The sequence below is a fragment of the Melospiza melodia genome, unplaced genomic scaffold (assembly GCF_035770615.1).
Source record: "Melospiza melodia melodia isolate bMelMel2 unplaced genomic scaffold, bMelMel2.pri scaffold_54, whole genome shotgun sequence".
Classification (NCBI taxonomy): Eukaryota; Metazoa; Chordata; class Aves; order Passeriformes; family Passerellidae; genus Melospiza; species Melospiza melodia.
In genome coordinates, this window is record NW_026948798.1 from 2,707,758 (window position 1) to 2,723,069 (window position 15,312).

Consider the following 15,312-nt stretch of genomic DNA (forward strand, 5'->3'; position numbering starts at 1 on the left):
AGGGCCCTGGAACTCTCTGTTGGTCACACACCTGGGCCAGGCCGTATAGGGTGATGGGCTGGGGAGGCCTGAGCCCTCTGGGCAGGTGACCCCATACCTGTTACAGGACGGGGCCACACGCAGGAGCGTCACCACTGCGTCATCCGGGTGTGCTCTGGTGAGATTCAGCAGGGCCTTGTCCAGCCTCTGCTCGGCAGAATCATTGGCCACAAGCCACTGGTGGATGTACCTCACCATGGCAGGCACCTGGAGAAGGCAGGGGAGACTTGGAAAGCTGCCAGAGGGAGTCATGTGCCCAGCTGCCCCAGAAAAGTGCTTCCCTTGCCACCACACTGCCATGGCCTCAAGGCTTACAGTAAGCAGCAGGCGTGGCTTGGGAGGCCAAGCAATTGTTGGGAGGATGGAAGTCAGGCCACAGGCTGCTTACTTGCTTTGCACGGGAAGGACCCTCCTCCACAAGCATATCCAGCAGGGCAGCACTGGTGTTGGTTTTGAAGATGGGAGGGTATGCTCTGAGCTCAGTGCCCATGACGCTGGTCTCTTCCTCCCGAATCCTCTTCAGGAATTTGCCAACAATCTGTAGCAGAAGGGCAAGAAGCCGGGGATGTTGCATGGAGTGCTGCACACACGGTGCTGGGCTGAGCAGGGACAACAAGCCCAGCCCAGGTGGGGGTGGCTGCAGGTACCTGGGCTGTGCTGCGGAAGAGGCCACGGGTGCGTTCCTGCTCCTGTGTGCGCTCCAGGGCTGCATCTGGCAAAGAGCGAGCGCAGCCAGAGCTGAGGGGCTGCAGGAGAGGCCGGAGAACACAGCCCAGCCCTGTGCTACCCCGGCAGGGAGAGCCCCGGGACGCCCCAGGGGATGGAGCACGGCCCCTGCAGGGTGTATGCCCGGCCCCTCTTCCGTTCTGTCCATGGGCATTTCCCCAGGGGATGGGATCGGATGGGATGGGGTGGGATGGGGCCAAGTTGGCTGCAGGCTCCAGCCCTGCAGCCCAGCTCTGCCACTCACCCTCCTGCGGTGGAATGAACGGCACCACCTCTTCAATCTCCTGCGCTGGGGTAGCTCCAGGGCCTTCTTCCTCCTCCTTCTCCACCCAGGCCAGCTTGGGCGCTCTCGGGGCTCTCTGCTCCATGGCTGTGCCTGGAGCGCGCCCCAGCAGCGAGCCCAGCCGGTGCCGCTCCTGCAGGGCCTCCTGCGCCTCACCTGCGGGAGGGACGCGGCGGTCAGCGCTCGGCCCGGGGCCAGCAACGGCCCCCGAGCGCCTCTCACCCGCCCCGGGCCGGCCATGCCCCGGCGTTCCATCTTCGGAACGCGGCACGGGAGGCTCGGGGCCGGCGGCCGCGCTGCCGAGCGGCGGAGCTCGGGCCGGGGAAGCCGCAGCGGAGGCGGCGGGAGCGGCCGCGCCGCGTGTGTGCTCCGCGGGCCCCGGGAGGAGCCGGGGCCGGGACCGGGACCGGGCCTGGAGCCTGCCTCGGGGCCGGGGCCGGGGCCGGGCTCGGGCCAGGCGGAGCCGAAGGGCGGCGGTGCCGCCCCGGCCCCCGGCACCGATGCTCGCCCGGCAACGCCACCGCCAGCACGGCCAGAGCCGGGAGGAGGCGAGACCGCGGCGGGACGGCCGGGGCCGGGCACGGAGCAGCCCCGCCCGGGGCCGGGGGCGGGCCGGCGGCATGGCCCGGCCCATCACGGGGAGAGGGAGGCGGGGAGAGGGGAGGGACGCCGGGCAAGGGACCCCGAGGGAGAAGGGTGCCCGACAGAGGCAAAGGGAGAGAAAGAGAAAGAAAGAGAATAAGAGAAAGAAAGAGAGAAAACGAATCTGTTTTTGCTGCTTCTTCCGCTGCTGCTGCCGCTGCTGCCGCCGCCGCTGCCGCCGCTGCAACTGAGGCACCGGGGCCGTTCGTCCCCGTGTCCGTTCCCCGCTCGCCCCACGAGCCCCACGTTCGAGCCCCGCGCGCCCCGGGGACAGCCCCTCCGTCTGCCCAAACACGGGAACTTTGCAGCGCTGAGCCCAGATGCAGAGCCCTGACTCCTGCACACTGGCACAGCGATCCCCTCGCTTGCTGCTGGGCATTGTCCTTGCTGAGGGGCAAACACTGTCGGGCCGCCTTCCCTTGGGGTAGGACTCCTACCTGACCCGAGCACTGCACTTACATCTCCAGTGTTGCTTTCCAGTAAAAACAGGGGAAGGAAAACTGTGTGTGGCTCATGGTATTTTAGTGCCTAAAAATCACTAAGTCACAGATCTTAGAGGTGCTATGCATCTGGAATTACTGGGATGGAGAAGTAGTGCAACATGGAAAAGGGGAGCATAGAATTTAATAGAGGAAAACATCTTGGATTGTTTGTTTCATTTTCATTTCCCTTCTGGAAAGCTGTTTCAGTTTTCCAGGAATCTTCTCCTGTCTGCTCTTCCCAAGAATCTGTCACGGAGAGCAAGGTCGAGCTTCGGTCACAGGACTTTCCATCAGGAAATTATGCCACTGGTGAAATTTTCATTGTGACTGTTTGTGCTGGTTTAGGGCAAATTTTGGGAGGAAACCTCCAAAAGGGGTCCGTCTAGAAAGCAAGTTCAAGCGGCCTCTCCCCCTACTAGTTCAGGAAAAGACTTCCCTGGAGAAAAGTGAAAAAACCCCAATTTATTTCACAAGTAAAGTATTCACAAGCATGAAAAATGAATAATATTAAATCAAACCTCTGACAGTGCTGAAGAGATGGCCAATTCAGAAAGTCCTTTTTGTGGGTTTTAGTTGGCTCACTCGGTCTCTTCTAAGTCCCTCTGGTGCTGGAATGCAGCGTCCCAGAGCTTGGGGGGCCACAGGTGTGAGCTGCTGCTGGTGTTTTTCTGGGTTTTCAGTCCAGAGCAGGTTTAAACAATTCCAAGAGAAAGCAAAGTCACAGTCCAAAGGAACTTCTCTGTCTAAGCTAGCTAAAACCAAATTGCTAGACCTGGGCTGTGAAGGCATCGGGAAATTTCCAAATCTGGGCACTGGCAGTCCCAGCAACCACCAGAGCTGGATGATGCTGGGGCCAGAACCTGCAGATTTCAAAATTATGGCTTTCTGTGCCAGCAAATCACTGGACTTGGGCTGTGCTGGCACCAGGTATTTTCCAAATCTGGGTACTGGGGCAGCAAACACAAGATGTGGTCGGTGCCAGACCCAGTAGCAGAAAGTTGCCGGGTTTTGGCTTTCTGTGCCAGCAAATTGCTGCACTTGGGCAATTTCCCAGCACTGGGAAATTTCCAGATCTGGGCACTTGTGCAGCAAACACCAAATCTGGGTGGTGCTGGTGGCAGCATTGGGAAGCTGCTGGGTTCTGGCTTTCTTTGCCAGAAAATTGCTGCATTTGGGTTGTGCTGGCACTGAGAAATTGCCAAATATTAACTTTCTGTGCCAGGAAATTGCTGGAATTATGCTGTGCAGGCATCTGAAAAATTCCAGATCTGGGCACTGACGGTGTCAGCAAACACAAGATCGGAGTAGTGTAGGCACCAGGTATTTGCCTGGTTTTGCTTTCTTTGCCAGCAAATTGCTGCACTTGGGCTGTGGCAGCACAGGGAAATATCCAGATCTGGGCATGGGCGGTGCCATCAAACACCAGGTCTGGGTGGTGACAGTCTTGGCACCAGGAAATTGCTGCCTTTTGTCTTCTTTTTCCAAAAAATTGCTGCACTTGGGCTGTGTTGGAATAAGAAATGTCCAGACTGGGGTACGGGCAGTGGCAGCAAACACCAGATCTTGGCATTGCCGGTGCCGGCAGCAGAAATTGCCAGATTTTGGCTTTCTTTACCAGAAAATTGCTGGACTTGGCTCTGCCAGAACAAGGGAATTTCCAGATCTGGGCACTGGTGGTGGCAGCAAACACCAGATCTGGGTGGTGCCAGGCCCAGTAATGTTGGAAATGAATTTGTAGAGAATTTTTAAGGTTTGATAGAAGGTTTCTATAGTATGTATACAAGTGTCACGATCCGTCCTTACGAACGGGTTTTGTGGTAGTTTGTGGGTTGATCTCAGAATGCAAAAAACACCGACACGGTGCAGGGAGTTGCTGCTATAACCAAAACAAATGTACCTTTATTGAATAGCCACAGCAAAATGCATTGAGGAGGAACTGGGGGAAAAGGGAAAAATAAGGAAAAAGAGGGAGGAAGAGAAAGGAAGGTATAGAGCTACCAACTGTTTTACTAGGCCAGGACTAGACCCAGAGCTAAGCAAACTCATTCAGCCAGGTGACATTCTGTAACAACAGAAGCTGGCAACCATGAGGACTTGGCTGCCAAAAGGTGACAGTTTGCACTGGGCCCAGAAGTCTTTTTCCCTAAGGCAAAGCAAATTGAAATGTGAAGTTTAAAATCTTCAAATGACTATGAAAGGAAACTGCAGAATAATTTCTGGAAGGGCATCATTGTCAATGATCATGCAGCCCACCAAGAGCTGGAGCTGAATCCAGAATTGCTTCTTCCAGCTGTGCAGGAATTCATTCCACTGGCAAGCACTGGTCCTTTGGAACACATGATCCCCTAGCTCTGGGCTGAATGGCAGCAAGGCTGCAGTGCAGATTGGAGGAGCCCTTGTCACTTGTTATTGGCCTCCCAGTGCACTCATCCTTCTGCAAACAAGGTGCAAACAACACAGCTGGACTGCTGTCCTGGGTAAATATACATACAGGTGATTGCCAAAGCAGTGCATCATTTCCCAGTGAAATCCATGACCTCGTCTTACCGGTGGAATTGTGATTGAAGACACCTGTGAGCCAGATCTGTGGGAGATTGCAAAGGAGCAAAGCTTTGGGATTTGGGCACACTTCTCTTGGTTTCTTTGCTCAGGCCTTTGGTGAGCACAGAACACACCTAGGTAGAAAACCTTTGACTAGACAGGATCTTTTGGATCCATTGTCCCCCAAACATGTCAATGTGTGGCCCTGTTACAATGACAAGTTGAAAACAGCAGCACAAATGACACAAAGAAACCATGGCCAAAGAGGAAGAGGAGAGGCCCAATGAGGAAAGGATGTGGTGAGACACTGGCACACTGAATGAGCTGCACTCCCATAATCTCTAGGCTAGCAGGTCATGGTCTCACATTCTCCTCCTGGTTTATTTAAATGTTATTTATTTTTTTTTGTTTTTCATCATCAAAATAAAATATATACCATTAAAAGTATGTCATCAAAAATTAAAGACAGAATCAAAAGACATTAATTCAAAATTACATCCAAAGATCAGAACATATGTACAGCTGTAACTATCAAGCCTAACGCATCAATCCTATTCTTCAAACACTCTTCATACAGGCAGCAGCTTCTTCCTGAGCTTGGAGGACAGAGAGCTCTTCTGGACGGGAGGCGAGGACTTTGTGGGTGAGGGAACATGGGAAGTGTCCGGAGAAAACTTCTCGGTAGGACTGTAACCAGCCAGATCTACAATATGGAGACACAAAGTTTAACAGAGAGGCAAAGTTTAACAGAGGCCACCATGTAAACCTTAAGCATCTGAAGCTCCATAATTCCTGGGACACATTTCCTGGAAATGTCCAAACAGCTGCACAGGGAAACATGCTCCTGCTGGCAGACACTGAGGCAGGCCAGGGCAAACCCTGAGCCACTTGCCCAGAGCTGGCACAGGCCCAGCCTGGCCCCTGGGCTGCCCTGGGACAGCAGGGAGCCCAGAGCCCTGTGCTCCCCAGGAATGGCTCAGCTGCACATGCACCCTCCTGCTCCTCTGCCTGCCCCACAGCTCAGCAGCCCCACAGCTCCAGGGGCACTGGCAGCAGCACAGCTCATTGCAGGGGCACATGCAGGGCACAGCTGTTCCCTGGCAATGTGCACAGCCTCTCTGGGCTGCCACAAGACCCTTCCTGCCAGCAGAGATTGGCCCAGCTCCCCCCTCACCTCTGTGTGAGGCTGAGCCATGACTGCCCTTCATCTTGTCCTCAATCTGGAGCTGCTTCAGGCCCCCCATGCCATGACTAGGAAATGTGGTGGAGAGAGTGGGGGCAGATGCACACCCTTCCTTAGGACTTTGTCATTTTTGGCACAGCACAAAAGGCAAATCCAGAGGTGTCCAACTCAGCGCTTCCTCAGCTTTCTGGAGAACATCTTGCCTTCACCAGCCCAGCATTTTGGAGAGGTTTTCCTGCACGTGTGGAGGCTTGCTGGCAGCACATTCCTTCAGCTGGGTGCCCATCACCTTGCAGAGGGCAGAGGCGAGCTTGGTGGCCACAGTGCGGATGTTGGCGCTCTGCACAGGCAGCGCCTTGTTCCCCAGGCAGGGCCAGAGCACGGGCAGGGCGTCGCGCTGGGTGACTTCAGGGCTCCTGGCATGAAGCCCCTGCACAAGCACTGCCGGGACAGAGACACAGCTCCTTATCCACCAGCCTCACTGCAAACAGGGATCTACCTCTGCTTCTGCTTCTTGCCAGCCTCTCTGGCCAAGAGCAGCAAAACAGCACCCAGAGCCCCTTGGTCCAGAAACGGGCAAAGCAGCTGAGCATCCTGGAAACAGAACCACCAACCCCTCAGCACTAATTTCTCCAACCAGAGCCTTGTCCCTGCAGCAGACTTCCTACCTTTACTAAATTATTTCACAATCTCTGCATGAACAATGAATGAAATGTCCAATTGCCTTTGATTTCCATTAAGAAGTTGTCTAAACCCGCACTGAAGATTTGGAAATGCACCATAGAGAGGAAATGGAGAGATTTCTAATAAAAGGGATGATTCAATTTTTGTAACTTTGATGTCAAGTGCCAGATGCTTAATCTGGCTCTTCCCTTTGCTCAGTGGCCCACAGCAAAGGACAGGATTAGAACACACCTCAAAACTCCAGCCCACCAGAGATGGCTGCTGCCTGACAGCTGGATGAGAAACATCAGTGACCAGCTGGGGTCTTTGGCAGAATGCTTTTGGGGCTTCCAACAAAGAGCTGTTTCAAACCTCAGGGCATCTCTAGAGAATTACCCAGACCCCATTGCCTTGGCATTTGGGCATCTCCACATTTTAATGCCACTTCCCCTCCCAATGTTAATGGCACTTTTTCTTATATGTCCACTGAAATAGGGGCATAGAGAAAGAAAAACGCTACACAGGGGACTGAAATGTAACTAAAACACGAGTGTTTTCTCATATTGTCTCTGAAATCTCTCTGCCCATTTTCTGAACTGAACTGTATCAAACACGGACAAATGTTTACTACCAACAGGCTCCTTGCAACAGGCAGATTTGGCTAAGAGATGAAAACCTGAAATGCTCTGGAGACCATTCTTATTTTCTGATCGGACAAAATGTTATTCAGCAGCAATTTAATATTCTGCGGCGGAAGAGACTTGATTTTCTCTATGCTGTTAATCCACCAGCAGACATCAACATTCAAAGAGCTCCTGCAAGTACCCAAAACCAATTCTGCTAAGCAAGAAAGGGTTATGGTACCCATTTTAAAATGGGAATTCATTTGAATTTAAATGCAATTAAAGACATCAGTGACTACTGAATGTGAGGAACAGCTGTCCGGTCCTGCTAAATCTCAGAGAGAACATCTGCTTTTTCTAAAGTAGTCCTAATTTATGGGTAATTCCTTTATTTGAAAAAGAGATCAAAAGAAGTGCTAAACTAAATGTCCTATTGCTGGAGATCTATATTTTTCAAATGCTCTTTAAAGGGCCTTTGACATTCCCAATCACTGAACATGCCCTTTTGAGATTCCTAATGAAGACACAAAGAGTATTAAACCTTGCATTCAAAGATGTTGGCATAATTAGCAGTGGATTTAGCCCCAGTTGAAGCAAGGCTATCAATCATCTTCTCTGCTATATATTGAGATTATCCTTTTTCCATTCCTTGGCTCTTGCTGACACAGCAAGCTCCTCTGAGGAATCAATTATCAGCTGCATTTGTAGCATTTTGGGCAGCGCTGACACAGGCAGACACTGTTTGCACACCCTGAAAGGCTCAGTCCAAGGCCCCTCTGACAGCACAGGCAGGGAGCCTCAGCACTCTGCTTCTGTCCCTGTGCCCAGAGGCTGCCTTGCACTGAACCCGTGCCTCTGGTACCTCTGTTGAGTTCTGGCCTAAGCTGTGACCCCCAGGCTCTGCATGGTTCAGCCTCAAAACTTTCCAAGAGTAAAACAAGAATTCTGTGAGGACAAAACAAAGTGATGCCCTGAAACAGCATTTGCCACCATTTCCCCTCAAAGATCACAGACGTCCCTGAGCTCCCCAGAGAGGAGCCAGCTGGGGCATTTTTAGCCCTCCCTTTGTTGGAGGTGGTTCTGAGATGCCCCAGTGAGAGCTCAGCCCCAGGCCGAGCGCCGCCCCCATCTCAGGTGCTGCCCAGCTCTGCAGCAGCCAGGGAAAACCTGCCAAACCCACCTGCCTTGGCCATGGGGCAGCAGGGACAAGCTCAGCACCTCCTGGTTTGGAGGAGCTGCTCTGCTGTCTGCTCACAGGCATTCCCTGTAAATGCTCCCTGGGAAGAGCTCTTGGCTCAGAAGGGGAGGCCAAACCTGTGATACGCTCGGTGACATCCAGCAGGGCTTGGCCACTCAGGTGATTCCATTGGTAGCTGAACTCTTTCAGCAGGGACACTTTATCTACAAGGGAAACACATGTTTCTGCTCACTTTCCTCAGGTCATAGGAGAAAGGGCAGGGCCAACTCCATTTTATAAAATCAAGCACACTTCTGCAGATGTTTGAATCCTATTCTTCTTTCCTTCCAGCATACGTGGCAGAGTTTTAAATTCCAAAAGAAAAGCTCTCCTCTCGCATTTGTAAATCCAAAGTTGTCTGCTGTAGCAGGAGCTGTGTTAAAACATTTCACATCAGGGACCTCAAGAGTTCAGTCACATGGAAGCAGTGAAAAGGTTTTGCATCCCAGAGCACAAAGGAAGAGCCCCACCCTTGGGTCACAGAAAGGCACTGAGTCAGACAGTTCCTGAGATCACAGAGCAGCTGGGGAGGAGAAAGTGGAAACTCCTCTTGAAGACCTGCCTCTTCAACACACCTTTTTTCAGGCATATTCCCCCAGTATGGAATTTTCAGAGCTGACATAAATGTGTGTGACAAAGGAATTTAGAGCAGCCCTTGCCTATGTAGTTAATTGCTGTGGCCATCTTGCCCCATGCAAAACAACAGGTGGAACAAGGCGTCATTGACAGCTGGGTTTATACCTGTTTGTTCTAAAGAAATTAACTTGGTGAATCACAAGTTCCCCTTTGAAAATAGAAGACAAAGAAGAAAAGTGGAAAATAGGCAGCTAATGCCTCTAATGTAGAGCCTCCCAGGTGGCTGCCCTGCAGAAGCTCTGATGGGTCAGTGTCCCTTCATGCCAACAGCAAAGCTGTTCATTTGGGAAGTCAGACGGGGCCCAAGCAAACTCCAAACCCCCTTTGCCTCTGAACTGTAGCAGAGCTGCAGTCCAGGATTTGCTCTTCAGACAAGCAGCACAGAGCCAAGGGCTCCTGGGCCTGTTGGGAAATGCTGATCCCATTCCAGCCTGTTGGGGATGGTGCATAAGGACTGCACCTGCACAGCCTCTGGTGGGTGTCAGCTGGAGTGTTCCACAGACAAGAGCAGCTGTCAAGGCACTCAGCGCTCTCTTGTGCAGGAGAGACAGAGACGAAGCTGAGGAGAGTCCCTGCCAGGGCTCAGCCTTACCCAAATGAGCAATGGATTCTCCCAGTGCTTTCACAGCTGCCCCACGAACCCTGGGATCCTTTGAGTTCAGGTTCTTTGTTATTCCCTCCACCAAACCAATGATCACCGGGTTCAAGGCATCTTTCAGGGCTCCTGTGATTTCAGCCAGCACGTCCAGCACCCTCTGCTTCACTTTCTTGTGGCTGTCAGATATTCTCAGGACAAAATAATCAAAAATCTGTGAAGAGAACAAGCAACGTGAAAGCTGGATTCAAATGTCCTTGTTTGAAGAGTGGATGGAGCAGTCACCAATAACAAAGATGAAAGTGATCCTTTCTGTCAGGTCAGCACTCATTTGCACAATTTCACTGTTTTCCTGTGGGCCACTCACTGCAATGGTGGCGCAACCTCATGCTGGTTGAAAGATTTTCTTCTGTTTTTAGGAGGTTTGGCTGGGGACTGAATGGTTCCTATGGTATTTCTCTCCATCTATAAATCATTAAATCAATTCCATTTATTAATGCTAAAGAGTACCTTTGCTTTGAATGGAATCAGGTGTTTACAATGCCTGGTTTTCTATACAGTTGCCTCAAGTACTGAGGGCAATTATGATTTTGCCAAAACTATGGCTGGAGGAGATCTAAGTTTTCTTTTTTTTGTCTCAGAGGCAATGTCTGGAGAATTGCAGGGCTCTGATCAACTCTTCCAGGATCCAGACCATTTCTGTAAGTAACAGGTGAACTCGGAAATGTAATGTGCTGTACAGCTCTCATTAGAGCAGGTTCAGTCCCTTGACAGCCTCATTATCAGGCAGCTTTCCCTGGAAAAAGGGAAAAAGCAGCTTCTGGGAGGAGAAGGCAGAGATGAGTCCTTAGCTGTTTTCCTCCTTTTCCAAAGAGAAAAAAAGACCCCCAGGAAGGGTGAGCAGTGTCTTTACCAAGAGGAATAGGAACAAGGATGGAAATGAGTAGCCAGAGCTGTGCCTGTGTAAGACAAGATGGAGTATATAGAAGTATTCTTAAAAAAATCAACAGGGTTTAAACCAACCCAGCCTGATACTTCTCTTCCCTATGCAAACCCATTTTTGGTCTAGAGAACAATTGCCATGCTTTCAGGGGCTGGATTCCCTTCACTTAACCCAACTGGGAGTAGGAGAGAGCAGCTGTTACACCAGCAGAAAATTCTGTCATCATCTGATGAACAGCAGCAATAGGCACCTGCCAGACAAATACAGCTGGACTGAAATAACTTGTCCTGAAGCCTGGACCTGAATTACATTTGTCTGGGTAAGAGGGACCAGCGTGTCCCAAACAGCCAGGACAGAGTGCCAAGACACTGAATTAACTTTGCTGCTACAGGCTTAGGAAAGGAGCCAAAGGAAAGGAGCAGTGAAGATACCCTACATACTTGGGCAATGTTAGTGGAGATGAGCTGGGGGCTGGTTTTGCACAGGTCTCAAAGGACTTCCACTCCTTCCATCCTGGTCTGAAACCCCTTGGCTTCCAGGAGATGGTAAAGCTTCTGGAGCAGCTCCGTTTCTTCCACAGCTGGAGGTGACGTGACCTGGGCTTTTGCACAGTGTAGGAGGTGTCCTTCAGAGGGAGATTTCACCCTGGAAAATAAAACCAAATGAGGACCTGTTGGTTATAATTATCGTAGCACGGCATCCCCGTCAAGGAAATAATTAGCATTGACTCCATAATTTCAGAAGGCTGATCAATCGCTATGCTATGCTATGCTATGCTAAAATTCATTGCCCTTAGAGACAGTCTGATAGAGACAGACCAGATTGGTCAATTGAATCCAAAACACTATCACCAGTGGCCAATTAAGAAATTACCCTTTGGTAAACAAATCTCCATATCACATTCCACATGTTCACAACAACAGGTGCAGCAAGTGAAGATAAGAATTGTTTCTCACTCTTTTCTCTGATCTTCTAACATCCTTCCCCAGGACAATGCCTGGCAAAGTTGTGCCTGCTGCTCTCTATGGAGAGAGCTGCAGCCACAGACAATACCTTCAGTTAATTGTGAGCAAAACATCTTGAGCAGCTTTCCTAATCATGTGATTTCAAGCTGGAAAATCATGAGGCTCTGATGAACAACGTGGACCTCAAGATAATCATTACAGCAGACAATCTGCAAGTGACATTCTCACCAGTGCTCACTCAGGAAAACCAAGGATGAGATGCATCTGATCTATCTTCAGATGGCTGCCAGGGCACACAGGTCACATTGCTTTGTGGAGAAAGAGAGACACTACTGCCAAGTTAAAATGCCTCCTCATATGGGACGTGTGTGTCTTAGAATAAGGGAACTCATCACTCTGGAGAAGTGTCTCTACAACCAGGCATGACAATCTGGAAAAGTAGCTCAGATGCATCTGAACAGATAAACAGGGCCATATTTGAAGGATTCAGAAAATCAGTAACAGAGATAAAAACAGAAGCCAAACATCCCAGACCTACGCTCACATTTCATTTGCTTCCCTGGAGATCAGATGCAAAGCTTCACAACCCCACTGGGAACAATTCTCCTGATCAACCTGTCTCTTCCATGAGCACAGGAAGATGCCAGCTGTGCTACTGAGGCATGTGGTCACTTTCCTGCCACTGCTGAGCAGTTCAGAGCTAAATAAATCCCCTCTGCTATCAAAGGAGAACGGGTACAAGCAGCTCTGCAACTGCCATGAAGAGACAGCAAGGAGCAAATTACTGTCTTAAATGCCGATTGCAGCACAGGGGGACATAAACCAAACATGCTGTCCATCAAGCAGATTACATGAAGAACAGGAATATCAAGGCATAAAGTCCACATTCAGACACCTGTTGACTGAAGTTGTTCAGGAATTGCCTTGCTACTTACTACTCAAACTTGGTACTGTTTAAAGGAAAGAGCCATGATTCAGCCAGGCCAAACCTCACAGATGAGAACTGCATCTTTGTGGAATGGCATCTTGCTTCCAAACTGAGATTTCTCATCAAAACACCCATCTGAAAATTACTCCACTCAGATGAAAAAAAAAAAAAAGCCCTGTTTTATAGGGGCCTGAGTAAATATACGTATGGCAGTAAAAGATCTCTGTATTGGATAAGTGACCCTGCCCTGATTCTAGTTATTGTAAATGGGCTGCAGTTGCAATGTCCTTGATTGGGCAGCAGCTTTGGCCCGTGGAGGTAGCTGGGATAAAAGGGGGTGAGGCATTCAGGGAGGGCTGCAGAGGAGCCCTGGCTGAGAAGCAACAACAACACTGCTGTGAGAAAACCACCCAGAAGATATGAGACTCTGGAAATATGATATACAACAATATGATTATAACACTGTTTGAATTTACTTGTCCCAAGTCAGGCAGCAGAAACTTGGCCCTCTCCCAGCCTCCACAACACTGCCCTTGCCACTGCACTGGATCGTCTGAGCTGCAGCCAATGGGTGTCTTTTTGTCTCTCCATTTTTGTGGACACCCCTCCAGAGAAGTTGTGTTCAGCACAATGCAGAAGTAGGCACTTTTTATCCTAGAGCATATCCTAGAGTAGGGAAAGGAAACAATCTGTGGCATTGGTCATCTCTGCCAGAAAGTTTTTCCTGAAGAAGAGGCATGTAAAGCCTGTCATGTGCTTTGTCACATCTAAGAAAAGTGCTCAGTACCTTTTGCAAGATGACAATGTGGCCTGGGGCTCCTCTGAGCCATCGTTCCTCTCCTCCACCGGCTCCTTGACAGATGGGCCTTCAGCCTTCTGGTTTTCCATCCCCTACAAAGACATAGAGAAACCTCATCAATCTTTAGAATATAAAACAGGAAATTCCCTGTTGAAAACATAAGTTAGAACCAGGATCACTGCTACCAAGGCTTAGGGAAACATTTCCTCACTTACAGATGGAAACACACCAGAGATTCAGTGATGCCAACTCTTTGTTTTCAATAGCCCAAGGCAGGTTATGGGTGCTACCAGAGTGAGCAGCAGTCTAAAACCCCAAATTCCTTAGTCTTGAGCATAAATGGGAGTAATGCAAACTGGTAGGCAACAAGTGTTTGTAAAGGAATCAACAGAATAAATTGGACTCTTTTGGGGGGGTTGGCCCATTGTGTTGGAAGTCAATTTGGTTCAACGCTCACTCTCCTTGCTCCTGCATAAAGGCAGGCTCACTTCTATAATGTCGATAACAAAATATAAAATCCTCCCCCAAACAAACAAAGGATTTTTCACTCGATGCTGCTGAATTCACCAAGCTTCTTCCAGCCCCACAGGGCTGCACAGCAGGGCAGTATTCTCAAAAGACAGACAGTCATTGTAGTAACTAGGATTGACTTGGATATCTTTTGTAAATTTGGGAATTTTCTTGGCACTACTACTTCCAGTGTCCTTTGCAAAGACTCTGTTATCTTCAGAAGCACAATTCTCACTTAATTGCTTTACAGGGGGCAGAGTAGGGCAAGCATGGTGGGGGCTTACACTTAAATGTAAACCCATTTTCTCCTCTTTCCCTTTCCTCTTTGTGACCGATATTGAAAATATTCAAAACCTCACTTTTTCCCTAATAATATCAGTTCCTTTGTGGTCTGCAGATGAACAGGCTGAGGATTAACAGCTCATTCCCAGGAGCAAAATGATTCAGCAGAAGAGGAATGAGCTAAAGACAGATTGGGTATCTTTGATTTCATATTAACAGAGGCAATACTTGCACAAAGGAGTAATTTCTCCTGCCAATCACTTACTTTCTTCTTAATTCTTGTCAGAATATCTTCCAGGTCACGGGGGGAAAGAGATTGTTCCAAAAGCATTTTAAATTGTTGATGATTGAGCAACATCTTCACCATCTCCTGTCCATAATGCCTAAGGAAGGAAGGCAGGAAGGGAGGAAACAAAAGTGAACTAACACAGGAAGAGTGTTAGCAGAAGGGGCTGATCCCTTAAACTCATCAGGTGCAATCCCTGCACGAGAAGGCATTACCTACTCAGCAAAGAGGGAGATTTACCTCACTGGACACTGCACAGTGCTGTCAGCTGAACACAAGAGGCAAGAGGAGAATATGGGGCAACAGAAAAATACCATTTCACTCTGAAACTGGGGGTGTGCTTCTGTGGCATCAAAGGATCCCAGGGAACAAGCAAAACACATCTGCTTTGTTGTCAAAGCTTATTAGCAGTGTCTTGCTGCCATTGCACAGTAATTTGCCTTTCTTTAACAGGCAGGGAAGCCAGGACAAAACACCTCATGCATCCTATTGATTATTCTATATTATGTGTATGCCCAGGGACACCTAGCTGCTCTGCTAGTTGCTCTGGGCAGCTATTAATTGGAATTTCATCACCAAAGGAAGGGGATTTTTGTGGTTTGGGTTGATTTTGCTACTAGGAAACCACAGTTTTCTTCAAGAAGAAATGTGGAGCTCACTGAGCCACAGATAACAGCGTTTTAGAAATCTGCAGAACAGGTTTAGAAAGACTGAATATGTTGGCTAAAGACCCCTGATATATTTCTAGGCAAGTCTGAAGTTAATGAGAAATGGATGTTTGGGATCCTTCAGTGATGAACATCAGCCAACACTTTGTCTTCTTCTTGTGCACCTAAGGCCAAACAAAAGTGTTGGACTGGCTGATCTGAGATCTTTTGATCTCAGTAAAGAATCCTTCAAGCCACAGGAAAAAGGTGGCAATGTTCCTTTTTGCTGGCCAACCCAAGGT